The sequence below is a fragment of the Haemaphysalis longicornis genome, unplaced genomic scaffold (assembly GCF_048455015.1).
Source record: "Haemaphysalis longicornis isolate Haplotype H1 unplaced genomic scaffold, Haemaphysalis longicornis Haplotype H1 scaffold_2, whole genome shotgun sequence".
NCBI lineage: Eukaryota > Metazoa > Arthropoda > Arachnida > Ixodida > Ixodidae > Haemaphysalis > Haemaphysalis longicornis.
The window spans coordinates 218,019,520-218,044,293 of record NW_027526295.1 but is presented as its reverse complement, the minus strand read 5'-3'; the positions used below and the strand labels follow the sequence as shown (position 1 = coordinate 218,044,293).

At 43.9% G+C, this 24,774-nt stretch overlaps 1 long non-coding RNA gene across 1 annotated transcript; it reads left to right on the top strand.

Annotated features, from left to right (window-relative positions):
• Positions 1 to 3,451: 3,451 nt before the first annotated feature.
• LOC144167632 (uncharacterized) lies at positions 3,452 to 24,363 on the top strand. Its single transcript, XR_013322071.1, has 2 exons — positions 3,452 to 3,783; positions 24,224 to 24,363. It is a non-coding gene; the product is annotated as an uncharacterized LOC144167632 (long non-coding RNA).
• Positions 24,364 to 24,774: the final 411 nt, after the last annotated feature.

Genomic DNA, 24,774 nt, shown 5'->3' with positions numbered 1-24,774 from the left:
TCCCGCACATGAGTGGGGACGCAGGAATAAAAAATTTTGGCAATAGGATGTAAAGTTTCTGAGGAGAGAGCCATGCACACGGACAAGGAGTCGGTGAGTAGCATCACGGAAGAATTCGCCGGATCAAGTTTCAGGATTGCAAGGAGTAGAGCAAGAAATTCTGCATGAAAAATGGGGATAAAATCTGGTAATCGCAATGGCCTGCACCGTCTCGAGCGGATGGCCCACTTCTTTCTCATCTTCCTCGGCTGGATTTCTACTTGACGCGTGAGAACGCGCGACCACCACTCAACATGGTGGTCGCGTTCACGACCACCACGAATGTGCACGAATGTGCTCACTGCCGGAACACGATGTAAAAATTAAAATTGAAGTTCCATTGGCGGATCAATGCGTGAGCATCTCGCCCCTCTCTGTTGCGAACTTGAGGCTCGGCCCGATGCGCGCGTCTCTCTCTCTCTCTCTCTCTCTCTCTCTCTCTCTCTCTCTCTCTCTCTCTCTCTCTCTCTCTCTCTCTCTCTCTCTCTCTCTCTCTCTCTCTCTCTCTCTCTCTCTCTCTCTCTCTCTCTCTCTCTCTCTCTCTCTCTCAACTGAACATTTAAATCGCTCCCCGCATTGCTCGTATTACCTTCGCACCTATTCGGACTCCTTTAATTCTCTACACAATTCTCCTGATTTTATTATTGCTTGTTACGGCTCCTCTTAAAGCAATCGATCAACTTTTTCCTTGGCTATTATTACTATTTTGTAACCCTTATTATTGTCTTACCTTCTGATTGGTTACAAATAATTTTTTGACAAGTGTGGCCCTCGGCTAAGGGGGACCATAACCACCAAAGCCTAATACTATACACCCCAAATGCGAGGGGGTGATAAAGAGGCTCAGAGAGCGGGTGTGTCTTTGCTATTTCGCATCCTCGCAGACTCAGTGAAAGCTACAGCTTGGCTATTCAAAGATGGGTCTTGTGCGATCGTCTCTGCCCTCGTCATGCATGGCTTTGGGAGATGTGCTACACCACACAGTGTGCTGTCCAGAGCACGCTACAGAAAGGACGACCTTGTTTTCGACGATGAGGACGATAGCAGCCCTACATATACCTCGGTTGACGTTGAAGTGAACCCTGAACCCGATTCTATTGGTGGACCCGTAACTTCAGAAAGTATTGCAGAAAGATTATCCCGCCTCGAACTTGCACATACTGTTATTGAAACTGACCTTGCATCTGTCCGCTCGACCCATACTAGCATAGAAAACCTGATTGGCAGCCTCTCTTCTCGTGTTGAAGTGCTTGAAAAAAATTCGAAACAAACCAGTGTAACACCCCTTCCCTAGACCCTCCGCCAACCACTGAAATCGCTTCGTTGTCTTCTGAACTAAAAGAACTTGCTGACAAGTGCGACGATACTGAAACCTGGGCCGAATCCGAGGCAAAAATAGTTTCTTTTTGCACTACAAACCTCCGTATAAATGTCAGTGACGCGGAAATAGACCGGGCACATCGACTCGGTCGCTACCGCGCCGATAAGACGCGCCCAATTATCGTAAAATTAGCGCATTACAAGGACAAATCCAAAATCCTATAGTCTTCACGGCAATTAAAGGACACGCCCTTCTTCATACGGGAGGACTACTCAGCACGTGTGCGCGTCGCAAGACAAAAGTTATACGCTTTCGGTCAGCAGAGCAACGCGATGTTCAAAATCCGCTTTGACAAGCTCACCATCGATAAGAAGCACTACGTCTACAATGCAGCCACTGATTCTGTCGTCGAATTAACCTCATAGCAATCGCAACGTGCCCAAAAACGCGCTCTCGCCCATCCTAATGCACCAAGAAAACCTTTTCAAGCCATTTCAGCTTCTCATAACAACCGTAATGCTCACTAACGTCCGGAGCTACATGCCCAAGAAAGAAACTGTAGAAGCCCTCCTGGAAGATAACAGTACCGATCTCGCCATATTCACTGAGTCATGGCTAAGCCCAGACATTCAGGATAATGAACTACTTTCTACGACATCATCGTACATTATTCACCGACTAGATAGGCATGGACGCCGCGGAAGCGGGGTTGTGGTGCTCACAAAGCCTAGTTTGCACTCGTCAAGGATTGATATAGATTGACGCCATGAAATCATGTGCATTAACCAGGCTCAACTTTCCAACAAGCAGAACAATACTAATCGCCTGTTATCGACCCCCTGATTCTGACGACGATTTCACGCGTGAACTTTACTCTGTCGTGCTACATCAAGCCTCCTGTTTTCCGCGGTCAAACATTTTACTTTGTGGCGATTTTAATTTCCCCGATATTGATTGGATCAATCTGGTCGCTCATTCACGCCTTTCCAAAAATTTCCTTGATTTCTGCCTGGTGTTTAATTTCGTCCAAACAGTTACGATGCCCACTAGGGGTACTAACATAATTGATTTAAGTTTAGTGTCAAGTCCTGAACTTGTGAAATTGGTTCAGTGTGTTGAGGGTGTCAGAGTCAGTGACCACAATATGTTGTTGTTTAACCAATATTCCTATCCCTACCCGGCAACCCATCAATAAGTACATTAGAGATTACAATAAAGCCAATTTCTCTTTAATTAATGAAGACCTAGGAATATTTTATGAAACATTCTCTCAATCTGCCGCTTCAAGAACAGTGGAACAAAATTGGCTGCTATTCAAAAACAAGATGCTGTCTCTCAATGACAAGATGCTGTCTCTCATCAACCATTCGCCTGTTCGCAGATGACTGCGTACTTTACCGCCGCATTTCAAGTAGCTCTGACCAAAGTATTCTTCAAAATGACTTATCTAACATACAAAAATGGTGTTCACGATGGCTGATGCAATTAAATATAAATAAATGTAAAGTCATGCAAGTTCCGCGCAAGCGCAGTAACTTTTCTTTCCAGTATTCGGTAAACTCCAGTTTCCTAACTCAGGCTGATTCGTATCGATACCTCGGAGTAGTGATATCAAGCAATCTAATATGGTGCGATCACATACAGCAACTAACCGCCGCCTCGGCTAAATCACTTGGATATATCAAAAGATCGCTAACCTTCTGTCCCCCCCAAATCCGAAAACTGGCTTATGAAACTTTTACGCGTAGTAAACTTGAATATGCGTCGGCTATTTGCAGCCCCCACCAAAATTACTTGATCGACTAGATTTATTTCCTCACAGTACAGCCCGCGCTTAAGTATTATCAGTATTAAACAATCTCTTGACCTGCCCACCCTCGAAATCCGCCGAAACGTTACTTGGCTATGCCTCTTGCAAAAAATATATTATAATTCCCCTCACAACGCGGTACAGTCCTTCTCCCTCCTGCCCGTTCATCGCGTCGCCCTTTTCATGGGTCAACTAACGCTTTTAACAAATCCTTTTTACCTGAAGCCATAGAAGATTGGAATAACCTACCCGAAACCATAGTCAACGAACGTGACCCCTTAGTGTTCAGGCAGTTAATCACAAGTCATTTCAGTTGTTAAGGTCGGGCTCCTCTCTTCCGTTGGTATGCGGTCGTTCGCCAGGGCTGACGAGCTGACGGGAGGCGAAGGAATGCCGAAAAGGCGCGCGGCGAGGAGGCCGGCTCGCCAGGGCTTACACAAGAATGCTAGCCTGGGATTACAGCAGCTCTTCCCGCGAGTCCGGCGGCGGACGACGGCGTTCCTCAGGGGATTAGCAACGACTCCCTCGTTGTGCCGGCGAGCGCGCGCGGACAACTGCTTTGGCCTTGTGTATGTGCTGCCCGCCTGGCGAAATGGTTTGACCACTCCGCGCGGTCAGTGACTCTATGTCTATGAGCGCTATGAGTGCATGAGAGTGAGTGTTGGGTGACGTGACCGCGGGTGGGGACATGTGTGGGATTGATTGGTTCATGTGGCCAATCAATGGCTCATTTTAATTATTTTGAAAGGGGTCTTCGCTCCTTATTTTTATTGTGACAGTTCCTTTAGGTACATATGTATATATATTTGCTGTGTTGCTGCCATTTCTTTATGAATCTGCCTCACTTTTTCGCCTGTACCATCGACCATCACCTGCTGTGGAATTTCTGTACTTGCTCCCCTCTTATAGGGACCCTACCTCTTATGTAATACCCCGCAAGGGCCCAGGGTATAATAAATGATGATGATGGTGATGATGATTTCCGCAACTGCACTGAAATTTTTTCGGCCCCGTACGAACTGTTATTGATTCTGGACTTCGAGACCATTTATTTTTCCTTTCCCTGGTTCATGCTATATATAAAACGTGAGTTGGCACCTATTTAAAGACGCACATCCTTGGAATATACTTAACATTTTCGCGTGGCTCATCTTCCCATAAAAGGCACATGTTATTGTGAGGCATAGGCTAATTACATCACCGAAACATTTTCTTACGTCGTATATATTCGAAATAAAGCTGCAGACGACACCTATGCAGTGCTCCGAAAAAAAATTTACCTGCTGTTTCCCAGAGAGCGGCAACTACGTGGTAGACTTTGTATACAACAGAAGAGCTTGCATGCAAAATTCTTGAGATTAGCAGTGGCTGGAATACACATAAGCTCGAGTTCGAACGAAAGAGGCTGCAAGCAGGCCGTAGCAAACTTCAAAAATACGCGCGTTAATCGAAAAATAAAAAAAGGAACATTTTTGATGACGGTGTCAAATACAAAAGTAAGTTGTTCTCACTAAAGTTATTTCAAACACATAACACTGTATTTAGCCTCCGAAATAACATTTCTGTTGTTGGTTAGAGCGTGGCCGTAGTTTGCGGTACCGTACTAGAGTGAACTAGAAGGGTACTTCGGTCGCTTCGTCCACGAAGAAAATTGCCATGGGTTTTGCAGCATTTTTGAACCTTTCTGAGACCGTGCAATGAACCACTAATTCGGTACCTTATGCTTCTCTGAAATCTCAGCTTAATGTGCGAAAAAAAGCCGGCCCCCAGCCTAAGCCGGCGCTAAATATAATCTCGCGCCTCACCTACTGCGGAATGCCGCTTGTCTTTCAACGCATATTATTTGTTTCCCGGGAAGGTTTGCGTACCCAGGTCGCCTAGGTTAGTCAAAAAGCCGATGGAGGGACCCTAGGGAGCATGTAGATGCGATGAGCCTGACTATATTCCCAATTGTTTTATGCTATACAAGGCCGTACAGTTTGCGAGAGCTTAATTGTTTTCTGCTACAGTGCGGCTGCAACTTTGCAGAGGATGTTAGCCTGCCAGAAAATGTTCTGCAGCAAAGCCAGTTTATGGGAAAGTCAGTGTGTCTGCTAATGTAGATGATTGAGAACCGGCTGTCCCAGGTCGTCCTTCAGGGCCAGTTCAGGCCAGTTACCCTCCAGGAAGGGGGGGGGGGGGGGGGGGGGTCGGAAGTTGTAACCCCCCTTCTTCCCCACCCAGAGGTCCGTCGACCCAACCCCTTCCCCCCTCTTTCAGCGCACGGACAACCGCCGAAGTTGACTGAGTGAAGTTTGTAGTCTCGGAAGCTTCTTTTGTTGGACATTCTTAGTTAGGTCTAAAAAAAAATGTATTGTTTTAGTGCTATTAAAAAATAAAAGAAGAAGAAAACAGGAGTACGAGCTGTTTAGACTATGTGCTTTTAACATATAACTTGAAGTAGTTTAAAAAGAAAAAGGACATTTCTTAGTGACAGAAAAAGTCTCCACGGGTAGGAAATGTCTCAGTGCATAAGAATCCCTGGGGGGTATAAATTAATCCGTAGTTCCAAACCGCAATTACAATTTTTGCAGGGTCACATTGTACCACTTCCCAACGTTTATAGAACCAAGGTCAGTTTTAAAACTCTCCGCCTCCGCCATACCAGCAATACGGCGCCCGAGCGACCCACAGCGCCAGGTGGCGTCGCCGTCGCAACCGGCTCCCTTCAGCCGCTGGGGAAGCACGAGCGAAAGCAGCGCGGGCCGCATCTGTACTGCCGTTGCGAGCGTTATCGCGAAATATGCCGATCACCGTGTTTATAACCTTTTATTTACGCTTGTAAGTGGTAAGTGTAGCCACATGTCACCGGAGCTACGGCGCTCAATCGGCGACAACCATTGCGCAGTAGCCGCTTGCATTTCAAAGGCCGCGCGGCTTTGTGGCTGCACTTCCGCGTTCGTTTAGAGCAGCGTCTGCCATTTCACATTACATAATTTACGTTTCTTGTTGAGGCGGCTGACCCTCTAGGCAGGAAATGTGGCTGGTGCGTTATGCAGAGACATTAGTGAAGGCTGGCAAACATTGTCATTATTTCGTTAAAAAAGCTTTATCGGTTGAATAAAAGAACCAAAAAGTGGATATTTTTTTTTTAGTTTCAAGGTAACGAGATATTTTCACGGGATATCCCTCTTGGCGAAAAGAATAGGCTGTCAAGTATCAGCTTCGCGTGGTGATGGGGCCGATAAGAGAATCAAGACGAAGACGACGATCGCAGTGCGCCCGAAACAAACCGTATCTCTGTGTCTCCGCTGCAGTGCCTAGTAGCTCTTTAAATAGTGCAAATACCGCTATTATAATCTCCTCTACTTCGTGTCATTCCTTCGTGCCGGTTAATGAGATTATAGTAACTGTATTTACGCTATTGACAGAGCTTCTAGGCACTGCAGCGGAGACAGCAGCTGACCGAAATAGTTACTTCTTCCCCGATTGAAACACTTTTAAACGAAAAGAAGCTATCCCTCTATTTTCTGATCAACAACAACAACAAAACAACAACATAACTTCTATTGTAATCTCTGCCAACATTCTTTCGCCGGCTCGCCAATGGAAAACGAACTCCTTCCATGTCTCTGAACGAACGTTTACTGCTCGCTGCCAGCACGTCTAAATTCAAGCGTCATTCAAGCGTCACCAACCTAATTAATAGAGCAAATCTTCAGCCACTTTACAAACGAAGAATAATTTCAAGGTTAAAGTTCCTATACTTACTCTATCACGGTCATTTTAGGATATCACGCACTCTGTACTTACAGGACCCATTTAAACACTCACTCAGGACAAACCATAACAAGGTCATTTTTCAACCTGCTAGTCGTGTCAATACACATAAGTATTCTTTATTCCCAATGGCCATTTGTTATTGGAATAAGTTGCCGGTCAATGCTGTGAATTGTTCTACGCTGGAATCTTTTGTCAACTGTCTAGAAGAGATTGATTTTTTCTAAAAACTTGTATGCATGTGAATCGCGAAGTACCCTATGCGTATCAATACTTTTTCCTTTTCTTTTAGTGGAGCGTTATTGTGTTTCGTTTTACCTATGTATCCACTCCTGCAAGGGCCCGGTTACGGCCTGCAGTATGTACAAATAAATAAAAATAAAAATAAATTTGCAGCACTTTCTTCGGCTCCACCGTTAGCGCTTGTTTTGGCTTTCTGTGCAGACGAGGTCTGTGCAACAATTTGCATGTTTCGGCGTGGAAATTTCTTTCTATTTGCCGGTGGTTTGGATAGGTAAAAGTAAGGAAGCAGGTTTGGAAATATTTTCGGGACGGCTCCTACGACGAGGCTCAACTTTCCTCACTCAGTTTCTACTTTTTCACTGTTAATGAAGTGGGTGTGGCTCTTTTCTATGTCCTCAGGGTAAAACTTCACGCCCCACGCGCGATTTGGCTGAGAGGTTTCGGTCGAGACACGCATTGGCACGGTACCATATATCTACACGAAGGCCGAAGTAACTTGAAGTGCGAGAAAAGCGCCTTGCCTTTGAGTTTGGTTTCCCCTGTAACCACCCGTGCAACCGGGCGCCGGCATAGTGCTCGCCTAACCATCTACAACTGGAGTGCGCACGCGCACGCAAGCACGCACGCGCGCAGACGCTAGCCGCACAACGGCAGGTGTATCCCTCAGAACGTGCTGACCTCAGCCACCCGGTGCTCCGCGCGGGAGCCGGGTGCGACTGCAGCGCCATCAATGCGGCATGGTGCGGCGGCGCCGGGAAACACTTCGAAGTTTTACAACTGACCTTGGTTCTATAAACGTTGCCACTTCCTGAACTTATGTGCGCAACATGCAGTCACGAGATTTGCATCATTTGTCGACTTCTAATAAATGGGACGCTGAAATTCCCTATAGGTCGGGACTCAGTATTGCCGAACTTGCCTTCTGACCTCAAATGAAATCTAATAAGATCAGATGGAATTTATTTTATTTTATTTGAAAGCTAAAGCAACTGTTTTTTTAATACTCAGCACCGTCCGAGCGGACATAACCCTCGCTCTCCCGTTAAATAAATAAAGGTTCAGTTTTACTTTTATATATATATATATATTGCCTGAGTTTATAACATCATAGCGAGGAAAGCGGCAATGTTTCGTGCGCAGTTAGGGAACCCCCGTGAAAATGGATAGAGCATTTCTAGCAAGAAATCATAATTTCCAGCTTCATTTCTGACTAGATTATTAGATTCTAGCTGGAATCGACAACTTTCTAACTATAGTTGGTGACAGCTTAACTCTGCAGCGGCTTTTCAAGATCAAAGGGATTTTGTGTTCATCCGCAACCAATGGCGTCTCGCCGTTTGTGTGACGCCTGCGACGTACGTTTGAAAGGAGAACTACTTCCAATATGGCCGCGCTCGCATCCCCACCGCTGCTGCGCTGTCGAGCGACAACGAGGTTGCCGAGAACCAACAGCTCTGCAGGCGATTTGTGTTACGAATTGTGCTGTAGTGCATCAAGAAGCCGCTTATCGTTACCTGTCCCGTGTGTGTCTTGCCGCGTCGTGGTTTGTACGTACGTGAGGAAATCGTGGTGGCACTGGTGGGCTGTTTTACGTACTCGGAACGTCGTCAACGAACTCGATCTGAGAACGGCAAAGCGTCGAAGCTGCATCTGTTGCTGGTGTGATTGTGGAAATTGTGTCGGTGTAACGCAACCTTTGTGAAGAAATAATGCGATTTGCTTTCATCTACGGCAGTAGCGGTGACAAGTTGCAAGCGTTTTCGTTTGTTGCTGTGAGCGTAGGCTGCGCCCGATGTTGAGCGCAGGCCTACGTGGTGTCCGTCCGGCCCGACGCGGATCGTGCAAACGTGTGCGGCGTGTTTTTTGGCCGGATACGGCCGCTCGTACAGCCGAACACGTTATTACGACGATTGCCAAATCTTACAATGTAAGGTATCTTTCCTTGTCGATTCGCGCATTGCTTTAGCCTGCCGGGGTACGAACGGAGCAGCGGTGTGGCGTCTTTTTCCCCCTGGCGTAAATAGGTATGATTAAACCATTATTGCAGAGACTCGCGAAGAAGTAAACGCTCGTGCACAATTATCCGAGACTGGGTTGGGTAGCTTTAAGAAAATCGGTATGAACCTGCCTTCCTGCGAGAGACGGGTGCCTATGGCGTTCTGTTTGTGCCAATGGGCACATTATCGAACATACAAAAATATGAACGAGTGCGAGTATTGTTGAGGTAAACAAATGTGGTTGCGTTTCGTTTCTTGACTGTCATCAGTAGCATTTTTGAAACGTATAAGAGGGCTAAATAAACATCGAAACTGCATGATTGGTGGATTTTGAATCGCGCCGTTGAAGGAAGCCGGAAATGTGTGGCCCCGCAACATGACCACGTAGTTTTTTTTATACATTGCCAAAACTACACACGCGCGCAGCTTTTTATTATGCTTGGTAAGCTTATGGTGCGTATGTTCCCATCGCTACACTAAATGGCATAAGAGAAACTGACTATGCATGTACTGAGGCTGCGTATTTAAGTGCAATGTGGAATTTCTCATAAGTGTCGTGAGCTGTTAAAGTTGTTTTGAAATAGCTGAATGCGTTTAGTAGGAATGAACCAATAGTTTATCTTCCCTTTATTTTCATGCAGTTTGTGTGATGGGCTTTATGAGTTATAAAAAAGTGTTTCATGGTGATGGCTGTAGTTTAACGATTGCATTTTGGTGCTTGTGCTTCAACAAAGGGGTTACAGTGTATTGGCAGACATTCAGATTTCCAGTGTCTCTGTCATGATAGACTGTATTATACAGAGTGGAGGACATGTTTGAGCGTCTTATCATGGAGCATACTTTAATTTAGATTCAACACCGCTTCCCACTTTTAGATGTTTTTATTGTTCCAGCAACTGTGGAGAGCCTTCAAACAGTGGCTGAAGGTGGTTCAGGTTGAAGAGCTGCAGTAATAATTGCTAATACTTGTGTAGCAGGTAGAAATGAGGTATGTCACCCCTTCAGAATGCTATGTTCATACTTTTCGAGCATGCACTGTTCATTCTGGTTATACAGCTGCAAGAATAATAGAAAGCAGTGATGCGGCATATCAAAATGGTTCAACTTCAGGTTTCCAGAGTGTCATGTCGCTGCTTTCTGTGCGCACTGTTGCTTCTGGCTGGTTCAGACGCAGTAAAAATTGGAAAAACTTACTCAGCAGGTCGCAACGATTTTGCGTCACTTCTTCAAGATGCTATGTAACTCCTTTGCAAGGTTGAACTGTTCTTTCTGACTGGAAAGCTATGGTGAGAAGTGAAAGCTCTGATAAAATATGTTGGAATGTGTTTATGCCAGGCCTTCAAGCTGTGATGTCGCTGCTTTTTATGCACACATTGTAGCTTCTAGCCATGAAGTTGTGGGGAGGGTTGAAGACACTAACATAGTACGTTAGAATAAATTCATGCCAGGATTTCAGGCTATGAAATCGCTGCTTCTCTCGCACACACATTGTAGTTTCTGGCCATGAAGTTGTGGTGAGAGTTGAAGATGCTTATGTAGTACGTTAGAATGAATTCATGCCACACCTAACGCTGTGAAGTCACTGCTTTTCACGTACACACTGTTGCTTTTGGCTTTAAAGCTGCATTAGGCATTGAAAACACTGGTGCAGCAAATCAAAATGGATCCAATGTCAGGCTTTCAGGGTGCCACTTTGCTGCTGCTGGCTGGAAAGTACGGTAAGAATAGAAAATGCTTGTGCAGTAGCCCATGACACCTTGACAAGGGGCAGTGAGAATTAAATATTTCTTCTCTCTGTTCCAGTTTGGTGCTCTGATTGGTTGCAGAAGTGGATAAAATGGAAATGCTTGCATGGAGATGTCGGCACATTTTTAAATAATTCACTTAGATCTCACGTTCATACTCATATTATTGGACCTGTTGAGTGTGGTTGTCTAAATAGGTGCAGTAAGAATTGAATGCACTTGTATAGCTGTTCGTTCAAGTTTCGTATGGGGCAGTCAGTGTTCGACGTCACTGTTTGGTGTACATAGGGGAAGATTATTGGCTTCGGGAAGATTATCAGAAATTAAAATGCTTCCACAAAAGCTTGACATGACATGGCTGCAAAGCAACTACATGTTGAACCGAATATTTTCTTTATGTATGCTATTTCAAAATCCTCATCAACAATAAAAATATCTTCACGGTAGGCTGCTGCACATCAGTGTAAAGCCAATGAAAGTTGAATGTAGCACAACTTCGAAACGAACTTCGGACGGATGCATTTGTAGGTCGCTATTCGTTTTTTTTTTTTCATAAAAGCTCGCAACAGTAATTTTTTTAGGCCGCTGCTAGTGCTTGAGGGTGTTTTTCTATCAATTTTCACCGTCAGTTGGGGTTCTCTGCGTTATCATTCCACTCTGCGCGGTGGTGATATGACACTAAAGAAACGCCGGCAGCTATTTTATTACATCGCCGGGAAACACCTCGGAAATGGTCGCCTGGATTGAAAGCATGACACTGTATACTGGCAATCTAACCACCTGACGTAGAGCGTCTCGCCACTCGCGTGTCTCGTGAAGTATAAATGATTAGTCTTGTAACGTTTCACATCCCGCAGTTCTCTGCTCGCGCCATACGGTGTTGTCGTCTCGTTTAAGCGGAATAAAATAACGCTTGTTTCTTCGCACCTACAGCTGATTTCGCAAGGCAGGACACCTTATGCGGCATCGCGACCTCCACGGTTGCGTGCGTCGCCGCGATAGGTGTTTGCAGTGCGTCACTACGTTCGAAACAGTCGCATAGAACCATGGCCCGTTGATATCGTGACCGATTTCTGAAAGACACCGATGAATTTTCGCCGCTGGTTTCCTTTTCACCCTGGGCTTACACAGTCCGTGCACTGCATCCAGCCATTGCGGCGACGAACCGCCCCTTTCTTCCACCCTGCGTTTACGACGCTTGATTTAGCGGTGATGATGGCTGTGGAAGATATTGTACCGACTACATTTCTTGACAATGATTGCACACGCGAAGTGAAGAAATAGTCGAACAGCGACGAGCCCGACAAAATATAACGACGACCATTATGTTGATTATGTTTTTCCAAGCAGACGACGGCTAAGCGACGTGCAGCGGTCGAAATTCGAACTATTCAGACCCAAAAAATCGTGTGCGCGTTGTTTATATGTTTATTTTTGTTGTCTAACAGTAAAACAATCAAAGATAGCTTTGATTTAAGTATAAAATAGACTGGGAATAGTTTCTATCAAGAATAACCTTTGTTTTAGTGAGTAATTTTTTTTTCTCCTGAGCCAGTTTTCAATGAGGACGACTTTTTCTTTTTCCAGTGAAAATCATTCATTCTTCGGAATGAAACATATATAAACGATATCATAATCAGATGGTTATACTGTCATCCGCTCATATTAGTAATTATGGGTATAAACAGCTGCAATATAACGAACTATTTTTTCTAACCGCGGAGAGTCAGCTAGCGGCCAAACAACGCTTGTGGGCGGAGCTGCATTCTTACCCTGTCATCAACTATAGAAAAATTCTTTGTCTAGCTAGAAACGATTATTTCCAGCTTGCGGTTTTTTTCCTTATAGCTGGACTGACAAATGCTAGCTAGAAGTAAATCTCAATCCAGCTAGAAATGAACTAGAAACTGAATTTCTAGCTAGAAATTCTGGTATTTGTAGCTAGAAATCTGGTATTTCTAGCTAGAAATTTGCCTTTTCTAGCTAGAATATTTCAAGCTAGAAAAAATTTCTGGTTCAATAATCCAGCTAGAAAAAACATACATTTTCACTTGGGAAACCAGCGAACACGGATAACAATGATGTCGTGCTGAATAGGCTTCCAGAAATAAAAGTTAATTGAACTGCTCAGCGCAAATTGTGCCAACGTATACTAGGAGATTTCTTTCACTTGTAGATAGATCGAATTTGAGTTAACTTTCGTGTTCAGACGTATTTCAAGTTTCGGCTCTATCTTTGTTCCTCTAAACTGGCTTCGCTTTGCAAAACATATTTTACAGTTGGTAGACTTGTGAAGAGCCTTTTTTTTTTATGTAGTATAGCTGTGAATAATAGTCAACTGTACTGCAAAGCTTTTATTTCTTTCTGCATTTTTGCAAATAAAGGGTCACGAGGAGACTGCACATGCTTTACGCCTTGCCTGACTTCATCAGAAAAGAAGGCATTCACGAATGCTTTAGTTGCATTTCCTTCCCACCCTAGCCTCCAATCATCCCTTCCTCCCCATTTTACTTCCAAACTCGATTCCGAGGCTTCGGGCAATGGCAAAAAGGCTTCCTGGGTGTTTTTTTGTTGTTATCTAAAGATGTGTCCATTATTACATTCCTCCCGCAGGCGGATTTTATATGCTATGGCGGCTGCTTTGACGCTTAATTTTTTCATAGGAAAAATAAGAAAAACTTGCCAACTACTCTTTTATATGCTTTATATTTTAGTCTTCATTTTTATTTATTTAAAGCTTAAAGGGACCACGAAGACAAAATACAAGTTTGTTTTATTTAAAAGATTTGGTGCTTTATAGTTCCCCTAGTGCTTGTCCGACAGCAAACGGTGCTTTATTCACTGAGAAATTAATTTTAAGCCAAAATTTTAATTCTCCCGCTAAATCCTGTGTTTCATGACATTAGCGATGACGTATCCAAGGAAGATGCCTGAAACAAAGTACATTAACTCTGTTGTGGATGGTGCAATGTCTCCTTGTTTACCATCTGCTTTCACACATGGTGCTACGATACCACTCCGAATCGCTGTCCCAACTTGCTCTGTTTCTGACCAGAATTGTACCTGGCTTGCTTTTGTTGTGGTCGATAGTAATCATCAGTGATAAATTGGGCATGCTCGACCAACGCCGCCTGTATAAACATTGCCTAATGCGTGAGCGAAAAATGGCCAAACAGCCACTCTCCTGTTGCTCTCGCCTGCCCTCTCCAGCTCCGTAGCATTCCTGCGTGCTTTCATGTCCGCCAACCAGCGCCGCTACTTGGAAACTGTGCAAAATAGTTGAAAGTTTGTCTAGCGTTACCCAGGCGGCGCTCCTACACCTTCTTGTGTTTCACCATGCCCATGCCCGCTATCTTGGTCTGTGGCTGAAAAAACCGCCTTTGCCACGGCGGGCGCAAAACCACTTGTGCTGCCGCAGGCTGATGCCGGCTTTGCACGCTTCACCTACTTGGATCACGGGCCCCGAAATTTTCTTAGTGGGGCATCCCCCCTCTGTCCCCTCCGCATTTCGGCCTCGTTTTGTCCATGCTGTTCGCACTCCGCATCGGTACGCACTTCTAAAATTGAGGACTGTACTGTAGAAGTGCCCGGACAGCGTGCCTGGACCCTCAACTGCTTATCCTTTTATTTTCTATTATCTCCTGAAATTTACAAGCACCCGATATTTTTGGGAAAGTAATATGGCAGAAGTGAGCACTTGAACAAAAAATTTGCACGCATTTTTTTCTTCACGTAATGCTCCAGAGAGAAAAATATCAGAAAAATAATGGCTGTACCATCCGAAAATATCGTTTTTCTGTTTGCTACTTGTCTACCCGACAATCAATATGTTCTTACACTATTTCAGTTCGTCCTCCGTCAGCCATCTTTTGAAAAATGCAGAAGCTATGATGCGAGTGACACGTTGAACGAGATCCGTAGTGCGCCCCAGAACGAGCGCTCCGTCACGGCTGAGATGTGAGCGAAAGAGCTCTTGAACCAACAGGCAAGCTGACAGACGCACGTTGTAGAAGTGGGTGCAGTGTTCGCGACTCGCGAGCAGTGACGTAAGGCGGGACGTCCACCGGCACGGGCCACATAGCGAATGAGTGCCTGAACTAAGCGTCCCTACCGTTCCCATTGGAAAACGACTGAAGCGTTAGGCAATGTTTATACAGGCGGCGTTGGCTCGATAAAGTGGCGATGTCGCTTAAGCCAGTTGGCCAGTGTCGTGTCAGATAGACGCAATGTACCCGACGGCTGTGCAGCTTTGGCCGGCACGATGTGCACCGTACACACCGGTGGTTCTATGTTTATGTGTTCGTTCATAACTTCCATTGTTTACAACAATGTTCTTACTGCCGTGAAAAGAATGCACTAAATTCAAGTGCAAATAAAGTGTGTTCTGCAAACTTATTATCCTTGTTTAATTTGCATTATATTTTGTTGGTCTCAGCCAATCGCAACAAGCTGCCCATAATACGTCATAAGTTAAGTGGAAAAGTAGCTAGGGTGTTGCATGGTTATTCTCTGTTTTTCTCATAATGTAGCTTCGTCTGAGTGAAGTTTGTGTTAAAAGTGGTGTGAGTGTTATTCTAATTAGACATTCTTCCGAATGAACCAAGTTTTCCTTTTGCCTTCATGGCCCCTTTAAGGAACCTATACTGTGGTGGGCTCAATAAAAAAAATTGAAAAAGAAAGGAAGAAAAGGAACGCTCTCCCGGTGCCCCTGCTTTGGGGATGAACTTGTCCTCTCCTCACTAACTCGAGGGGTCACACGGGATCATTAACGCGCTCCTTCTGCAGGGCAGTGAGGACAACCACACATCTCTGTAGTACAGTAATTCACTAATAAGTTGTTGTGTGCAGGTTAAAGGTGCATTGAGGATAGAAAGAAATACGAATGGAGCACACAGCCTTCAGTATATGCTCCACTGATGCACAGCTAGGTTGCTCAGAGTGTTTGAGAATACCGTGTACGGCTAAATTGGATGCCTGCTGAACGAAGTGATGCTTTATATTCATTTAGTCACGCCTTTTACACCACTGCACCGACGAGTTAATTTCGGCCTGCAGCATATGCAATGCGTGAAATGTATTCTTTTTAATTACGTACACAAGCTTCATTTGTATTTGAGGGAGGAAAAAGAACCAATTATAGCCTTGTGCTCAACTTTACATTCCATTTTAGAATACATGTGCATCAGCATGGCAGCACGCATACGCGGCTCTTACAGATATAACGACAAGACAAGCAGTCTTATCTAGAGCCACAGGCAAAATGGACATTGTGAGATGCAAAAGGTTGAGCCCACACATTGCTCCCTGCTCAGCTGCAGTGGTGTTGGAATGCATGTGCAACTAAAGAAACCGCGTCGCTTCACTTAGCGAGCGTCTGATCCGGTGGCAGGCCATATCTTGTGGAAGACCAGTGCATCATGGAGCTTTCGAACCTGGCAGCCAGATGACACTGCATGCATCAGAGGCTGTGCATTCCATCGTACAGTAAAAGCTTGTTAATTCAACCTACAAGGGAACGCCATCTCAGTTCAAATTAATGAAAGTTCAAACTAATGAAAGTAAAGAATAGGAACAGTACACTGTGCTGGGGTAGCAGTAGGCACGTCGACAATTTCATTCTTGAAAAGTTCTGCGAATTCAGTTTGCATTTTGTCCCTCAAGACGACAGCCAACACTTTTTGCTCCAACGAGCAATGTAGTGGACACCCCTCTCTTCGCCGTCCTCAAAACTAAGAAAAAGACAACCAGCATTTAATCAGGAAACCACTTCTGTGTGGATGAATGGCTGCGCTGGTGCTTAGTCCTCTGCCTCCACGTCTTCACTGGCAGCAACTGGTTCTGCACTTCTGACCTGAGAGATGATGTCCTCTGGTGTAAGAGCACCACACATTACTGCAGTCGTGTCGATAGTGACGTAGTTCGCAAAGAATACATCTTCCATAACATGAACTGTTGGGGTTTCAGTTTGTTTTACCCTATTTTACCTTTTTTGTCTGTTCTTTTCTACGTTCTGTAAGCGGCAGTGCTTCGTGTGCAGGCAGCAGGAACATTTCTCTAGCTGTTTTTCAGACACCAAGGTGCCAGTGCGGTGTCGCGTAGTTCGAATTATCCATAATCAAACCTACTTGCATTCGAATTAACAGGTTTTTCTATACATAGTCTCCTATGGAAGCTTGGCCAGACAAAATTCAAAAGTTCAAATTATTGAAGTTTGAATTAGTAATAAGCTTTCACTGTATTCCATTATACCCCCTGTATGGCAAAAAAAGTGACGCTACTCATTCCTTCACTTCTATAAAAAAGGAATTTATGTGGGAAATCTTTGGCTCACTTAATTGCCAGCGGTGATAGATTGATTGATTGTAGGGTTTAACATGCCGATGCAATGCAGGCGATGAGGCACGCAGTAGGGGAGGGCTCCGGATTAATTTTGACCACATGGGGATCTTTAACATGCGCCGAAATCTCGTACACACGGGCGTTCTTGCTGTTCGCCTCCATCAGAAAAGCGGCCACCAGGCCGAGAATCGAACCCGCGTCCTCATGCTCAGCAGCACAACGCCTTAGCCACTAAGTCACCGCGGTGGGTTGTCAGCAGTGATAGTGATACATATCTGCTGTATTGAGCGTATATGAATGAATATGAGCACCACAAACATATTTTATTGTTTGTGATGTGATTATTTTTATGTCAAGCTCCCCTGAACTAAGTGTGTGAGAGATTTTTATTGTGTCTTATAGGAGCACGAGGTACACAGTTATTCTCGGAATTGAAAGAGAGAAGGTGTACTGCTTGTACAGTCATCCACAGGCTTAGCTGGAGCAACGCTTCACCCACTTACCTTTTCCTACTGCTTTGGTGTGAGGTAATTTAGTTACAAATGTCGCATTTATTTCGAGTTTAAGAGGGCTCTTAAGTCCTCCACATTCATTTGAACAGTTTTTGTTAGGAACTTTTGAGATATTCCATGCTAAACTTAAATTCAATCGCTCCAGCTAAGCCTGTGGATGGCTGCACTAGCTGCTTTTTGGTATTTTTTTTCTTGCATCCAGTTCATTCAAATAAAACAAAAATGTAGTGTACTGCCTTCATGGTCTCTTTAAATGTGCAGATGGAGGAGACAATGGGCGCTTGTAACTGCATCATTTCAATTTACACCCAGTTTATTTCTTTTTTCATTACAGACTTGAGGGGAGGCCCAGGAAAAAAGTAATACGTTACTTGAGAAGACCCCACTATTACATGGCCTATGACAAGAGCAAAAATGCTTACTCTCGCATCTTGCATATTAAATTCACGAAAGAAAATAAGAGAGACAGAGGAAAAGTGGGAGGATTGTATACACCAGTAGAGCATACAAATTTTTTGTAATTATTTGAGCATGATGATACAAAAACACTTAATTAGAAGACGAGTATGTGCATGTCATAACTCTGATTACAAAGCATTCATCAAAAGGACTCAGAACAAAGCACCCATTATGCTCACACGAAGACTTAGATTACCGTACAAAACAGAGCTTGCTGAATTGCATCGTGTACCAGAGCATTCCGGGCTGATCTTGTTAAGGAATAGCTCGTTTAATTAAGCGTGGGACAGTGAAAGGAAGCATCTGCTGACCAAAATTCATTTAAGAGAAAGGAATAAATCAAGTTTCTCGGTTATGAATGTTGTAAAAAGAAACAGTTTATTTGAGCTGAAATAGATTCAGAAAGCTGTTGTTGTGACAGGCCAGTTGTTGGCAACAAGGGTCCAAATAACTATAGAGCAGTTTATTAAAGACAAGCTATTTTAAAGTGAGAGCGAATAGTTTAGGTGCACAGTAACAGCATTTGCAGTGTTCGTGATTGCTTTCTTATGAAGCATACAGGATTTATTGAGTTGGCATTCATCGCAGGTTCCCCACACCAAAAAATAGTAATCGAGATGCACTAAAAACAGTCTTGTAAATTATCAGTTCGAAGGACCTTGGAAGGCCAATGCATTCTGCCATTACTCACAATAAAATTAATGTGAGAATCCCACAACATATTTACGAGAATTATAAACAACTCTAACAATGGGAAGAAGCATGACGATGCACAGTGCTGTCACATGGTGCTGTTGTCATTTATTGTCCTGTTGTTATAATCACTGTTTTGAATTCTCATAAATATGAACCAGCTAGCCCAAATACCCACCTTGAACAGTAACGTATCCTTATTGAAATACACTCCTATAGCCTTTATACTACCCACAATCTCAATGACAGAGCTAGCTATGTGTAACCGACAACCTAGAGAAATAACAAGTTGACACATATGAGACAGAATAGCGTGTGTCTTATTAGCATTAACAATGACAGAGTTCACTTCATATTTTTACATCTCGCAACGCTGTTTACACGTGAAATTAGGCACTGCTTACGAGCGGAATTGTTGCTACTAGTGGAAAATACATGTGTGTCATCAGTGTTGCTTTGTCATGTGTTATAGTGACTTCGTTTGTGTACAAGGTAAAAAACAACAACCGGAAAATGCTGCTTTGTGGGACACAGTTAGTGTCTGATGGAAAGAAAGATTTAAAATTATCTGTTTTAGCACACTCTTCACTAAACAAAGATATTAATACGCGAGATGCCATGAGTAAGGCAGCAGCTAGGTATTTAGGAAAACAGCTTAAGTACTCGTCGCAATCTATTCACTTTCTAGCCAAGCTCTTATGAGATCCCAAGGACTTGTTTGTGCTATTGCCAGCTGCCAAATGAAGCCACCACCACAAAAAATGACAGTGTGACTGTAATCGTGCACCTAGTTATGTTTCATTGTACCGCTAATGCTAACGTAGCGTTAACATACTGACAACTCTGTTTTCAGTATTTTTCCTATTCAAATAAAATGGCAGTATAAAAGAAATAAAATCATATTGCAAAACAACCCCCATCCAAGACAATAGCCAAAATTAACATCAAAATAAAGCAGAAACTGCAGTAAAAGTGAAAACCCTAGCAAAAATTCTGATACAAATTCTAATACACGTATATGCTTATTGTCACTAATAGACCTATCAGTCTGTATTAGTCTATTAGGTCTATCAGTTTGTATCAGCCTATTAGTCCTATCAGTCTGTATTAGTCTATTAGGTCTATTAGTCTGTATTAGTCTATTAGGTCTATTAGTGTGTATTAGTCTGGTAGGTCTATCAGACTGTATTAGTCTGATAGGTCTACCAGAGTGTACTAGTTCTATCAGAACCAGTGCAAGTTCGAACAAAGCAATGAAACATGGCAACACATTTTATTATCAGGGTACACAGGCAAATTCCTCTGGCTGGCAGAAATCTGGCTGAATAATTTAATGTTACATCAGTTCGTAACCTAATTAAGAACGAATGAATAAATTGCAATGCGAATCCACAAAATAGCTGCAGCATGCAATCAGAAAAGCTCGTCAAACCTGTACGGTCCAGCCGTAGGTACATATCGAGCCCATTAATGGCCGATTGAACACCATTCCCATTTCGATGCAACTTCAAAACGGCATTCACCCTTCCGCAAAACGCGATTCGAATGGAGTCTCTTCTTCGTGAGGCATTGCGTTGAGAATGAACAAAGGAGTCCGAAGCGGCGAGGTGACGGGTCAAAGATGGGTCGGGCGGCGGCCCGGATCACATTTGTCAATGTTCGGCGGGCGCTAGACACATCGCCAACACTTCTGGATGACGTGACGCACACGCTTTCTTCGATGTCAGGCGTTCGATGTCAGCATAGCAGACAGAGCAAAGATGTCCGGAGCCGCGAGGTGACGGGTCCATGACGGATCGCGCTGCGGCCTGGTTCATACTTGCCAAAGTTAAACGGGCGTTATACACATCTCCAACACTTCTAGATGACGCGATGCACACGCGTCTGATGTGAAATAACGCTAGAAGCCGCTTCCTTCTAACCGTCTTCTTCCCGAACGTACACACACGTCAGCCGCACTTTGATACCGTCGCCATCTTGGCTACCCAACGAAGACCATTGGCATGGCTTGGCTTGACTTCGTTGCAGTTTTTTCGGCTTCGTTAGATTTCTTGCTGCTCTTCTTGCAGCCTCGCAGGTACGCTTATCGCTGGCGCAGCACTCCCAGCTCCCATCAGCGCTCTTAAAGGGACCCCGAAAAGCTTTGTGAAGGTGGCAATCAAATGCATTCAGGTGGTAGAACACATAACGGGGGATTTTTGAGCCAAGTGTGAGCCCCATACGTTGTACAGATAATTTGTAAACAATTTTTGAAGATCGCCTTTCTCAGCCGATGAGCGCGACGCCGCAGCGAGCCGACCGCGGCTGACGCAACGGCGACCGCGGGTGACGCAACGGCGATCGCTGGTGACGCAACGGCGAAGGCGCCCCCTGATTCGCCCAATCGCCGGCAAGGTCGGCCGGCGGCGGCGTCACTGCCATTGGCTTCCGGCTGCTCTTCCTCCTTCCTGCGCGATCCCGAGGCAAAGGCGGGTCCGCAGTGATTGACGCGAGCCTAGGCGCAGGAATGTAGCTAGCTGCTTTGAAGGAGGCAGAGAGGGAGGAGTCGATCGGCAAATGGGGAGAGGTGCATTTAATTGCTTCTGGCGCAGCGAATACTGAATGTAGATCAATAATTCCAACGGCATTGCATCGCTATATTGGTGCTACGCGACAACACAGGCCTTTTGTAACTTTTACAGAAGGCTTTTCTGGGTCCCTTTAATGTAGCGCATTTTTAGGAGCGAAAATGAAAAAAAAAAGTTGACCTATTTTTCATAAGAATTTGGTTGGAGATTTACGGAGATTTGTTAGTGACAAAACTCTTCAGAATAATATACCAAATAAACATTATTGCTCAAGGGCGATCATTTCAACCTGTTTTGGCTTGTGATTTTCCAGAAAAAATAAAAATTCAGGAAATCGCACTTTGCGGGTCCATTTGTATTAGTTTTTATTAAAACCAATACGTCTCTGTTAGTACGATCGTATTAGACTCAGGTCTATCAGATCTATTAGTATTTGTAAACTAATACAAACTAATAGGTGTATTTGTATTAGACTAATACAACTTGTATATGAAACTTATAAAACTGATACAAGTTTGTATAAGACTAATACATGTCTTATACACCTAATACAAAAATGTATAAGACTAATACAAGTTTCTATCAGAATTTTTGCTAGGGAATACATCAAATGATTCCATGCTGCTTAATTAAAATAGGCCTTGAAGTTTCCATGGGTTAGCTTTGGTGACAATATCTTATAATAAAATGTTTGGGTTGATAATGGTTTGTGGTGCAAATGACCTAGCGTAAAGCAATGAACGGTGCACGATGCATTCAACTTTATTTGAATCGTCATGGCGTGGTGTGGAAAAATGTTAAGGTGTGAGCGAAAGAAATAAGTGTGAAACAATGAATGGTAGCATAGTTTATAAAAGAGTTAGAGTCGGTCAAATTAATTTCAGCAGTAAAATAGGTCCTCTAACTCAGCATGATGTTTTAATGCAGCGTTGCTACAACTGCATGTGTAGTCTGAAAAAATGAACCAGATGGTGTGGTTTTGTGAGGACCCAGTGTTAGATTATGTTTGCTGTGGGTTGCCAATAGGAGAGGCATGGTCTATTTTGGGGTGCGTTAAGGTTGTTTTCGAGCTAGTTCTTTACAAGAGCTGGGGCCTGTCTAGGGTTACGTTCAAGAAGCCTGAGTGAGCAGTTTGCAGCTATGCTAAGGCAAACTGAGAGGGATGCCATATTAAGCCAAACTAAATACAAATGCCAAAATATCAGTGTTCAGTGTTGATTAGACAGTAAGTTGCTGGCATATGGGAGGAATTCCAAGTAAAAGCCTTAAGCTTAGATTTAAAAGTAGTAAGGAACATAAGCCAAGTGGAACACAGTGTGCTTATTGTAAAGATTATATATAACGCAGTAGTCTGCAAGCAGTCTGACCTGAGATGACACTGAGCTATGCAAGCGGTTAATGCATATATCAAGAAAAGCAAACAGTCAAGATACTTGCAATTCATGCTAACTAAACCCAGTTCCACCCAGTGTCAAACCTATAGTGGATCAGTGGAGCTGTGGGTTGTCTTTACAAAGATTCCATTTGGCTTTGGCTTCTTTCTTGTGCATAATGTAAGAGTCATCTTAACCGCTAATTGTCCTTCACTTTGTTTCCGGATAGTTCCGATAAAACAACACTTACAGCCATTTACTGCGACCATACTTCCTCCGTAGATAGCCATGTAATCAAAGCACATTAATTCTGTAACAAGTTCACAGTGAACTAATTGTGACAAGTAAATTAAACTTTGCAAAATGTCAGAGTCGTCTTAGTGGCTAATTTTCATATAATTTGTTAGGGATACTTTCGATAACATAAGAAGTAGAGTCGTTTTTAGTATTCATACTCCCTCTACAGTAGGTGGCTATGCTTCACTGCACCGCAGGCTATGTGGGAAAGCCAGCTTACAATGACCAAGCTTACACCGCTTCCAAGAATTAGTTGCGCGTAGAAAAAGAGCCTATTTTCGGATGCCTGTGAACGCAGACAGGATTGTACATCTCTCGTTTCGTACGAGTCACGCGGTGATCTCTGCAGCTTCACCTGAATCTGCAGCTTCACCTCTAACCACAACTACAGTGCTGAAAAGACATTTTTCCAGGGGCGCTATAAGTCGTCATATCAAAAAATGGAGGCCCTTGGACCTTTTCTTATTTTTTTATGATTTTTTTCTGAACTAGAAACTGATTTTACGGGGCGGAGAAACCTGCTCTGGAGGGAGCATGACACAGTACCAGGACATACTGTTGTCAAGCCCAGCCCTAGAACAGATCTGCAGTTAAAAATGGGTGCTAAGTAATTTCAGGCAACCACTTGCACTGCTTATTGCATTCATTGTACTATCACCCAAGGATCGGCAGACAGGAAAGGGGAGAAGGATCCTAAAAGATTCCTTGGGCTCCGATCTGCGACTGATGTGCGCACAAGTTCAACATTCGCTTCATTTGCCCTGAATCAGCATTGCTTATGACTGCAGCATCATTTTTACTTCCTTTCTAGCATGCAAATCTATTTCTCACATTGGCATTTAAATTAACACACACCATTTTGTTTTTCGATTTGACTACTTGTTTTTTGTTGTCTGAAGTTAGCTGCTGTTGCCTAAGTAGCATTTTCAGGTGCTGCACAGTTGATCAACCAGTGTCATCCCAAAAGCTGACAATTTGAGCCAGCTTATCTCTGTTTGGAAGTTTTAGTGTTAGCCACATGATTAATTACTTGGTTTGTAGGTGACATGTCCTATTACAATCGACCCAGGCACCCCGATGGCATGCTGCAACACAGCTGGTGGCAAGGGATGATGATGCTGAGAGCCGTCAGAGCGAGATCAAGCCATGCCTGTGGAGCTTGCCCCCTGCAGCTGCCACCATTACACAGCAAGAAATACCTTCTTGAAGGTTACACATTATTTTTTTTTCTTTGCTAGAGCTTCTATCCTGTAATCCTTACTGTATTACTATTTTATAGCTAATCTTGTACTTCAGAATAAAATCTGATTTCAAAACCACTTGTTAGTCTGCTTGTGGTGATTGCTTCAGCTAATAATTTCACGGGCCTCATTTTCATTGACCTCGGGTTATTTTTACTAGTTCCACGTGTTGTCAGTAAAACAATGGTTCCTTGTCAATTCCTGTTCTGCCTGTTCCAACTGCGACAATAGAGATCACTGAGATTTTTTTTTCTAAGGGTCTAACAAATGCCCTTATTTTGTGCCCTGTCGCAAAAGAAAGTTGGACGGATGACTTGACGTGGGTTATTGAACAGGCACCACTTGACAAGTGAGACAACTTTAGAGGTGGCACCACTAT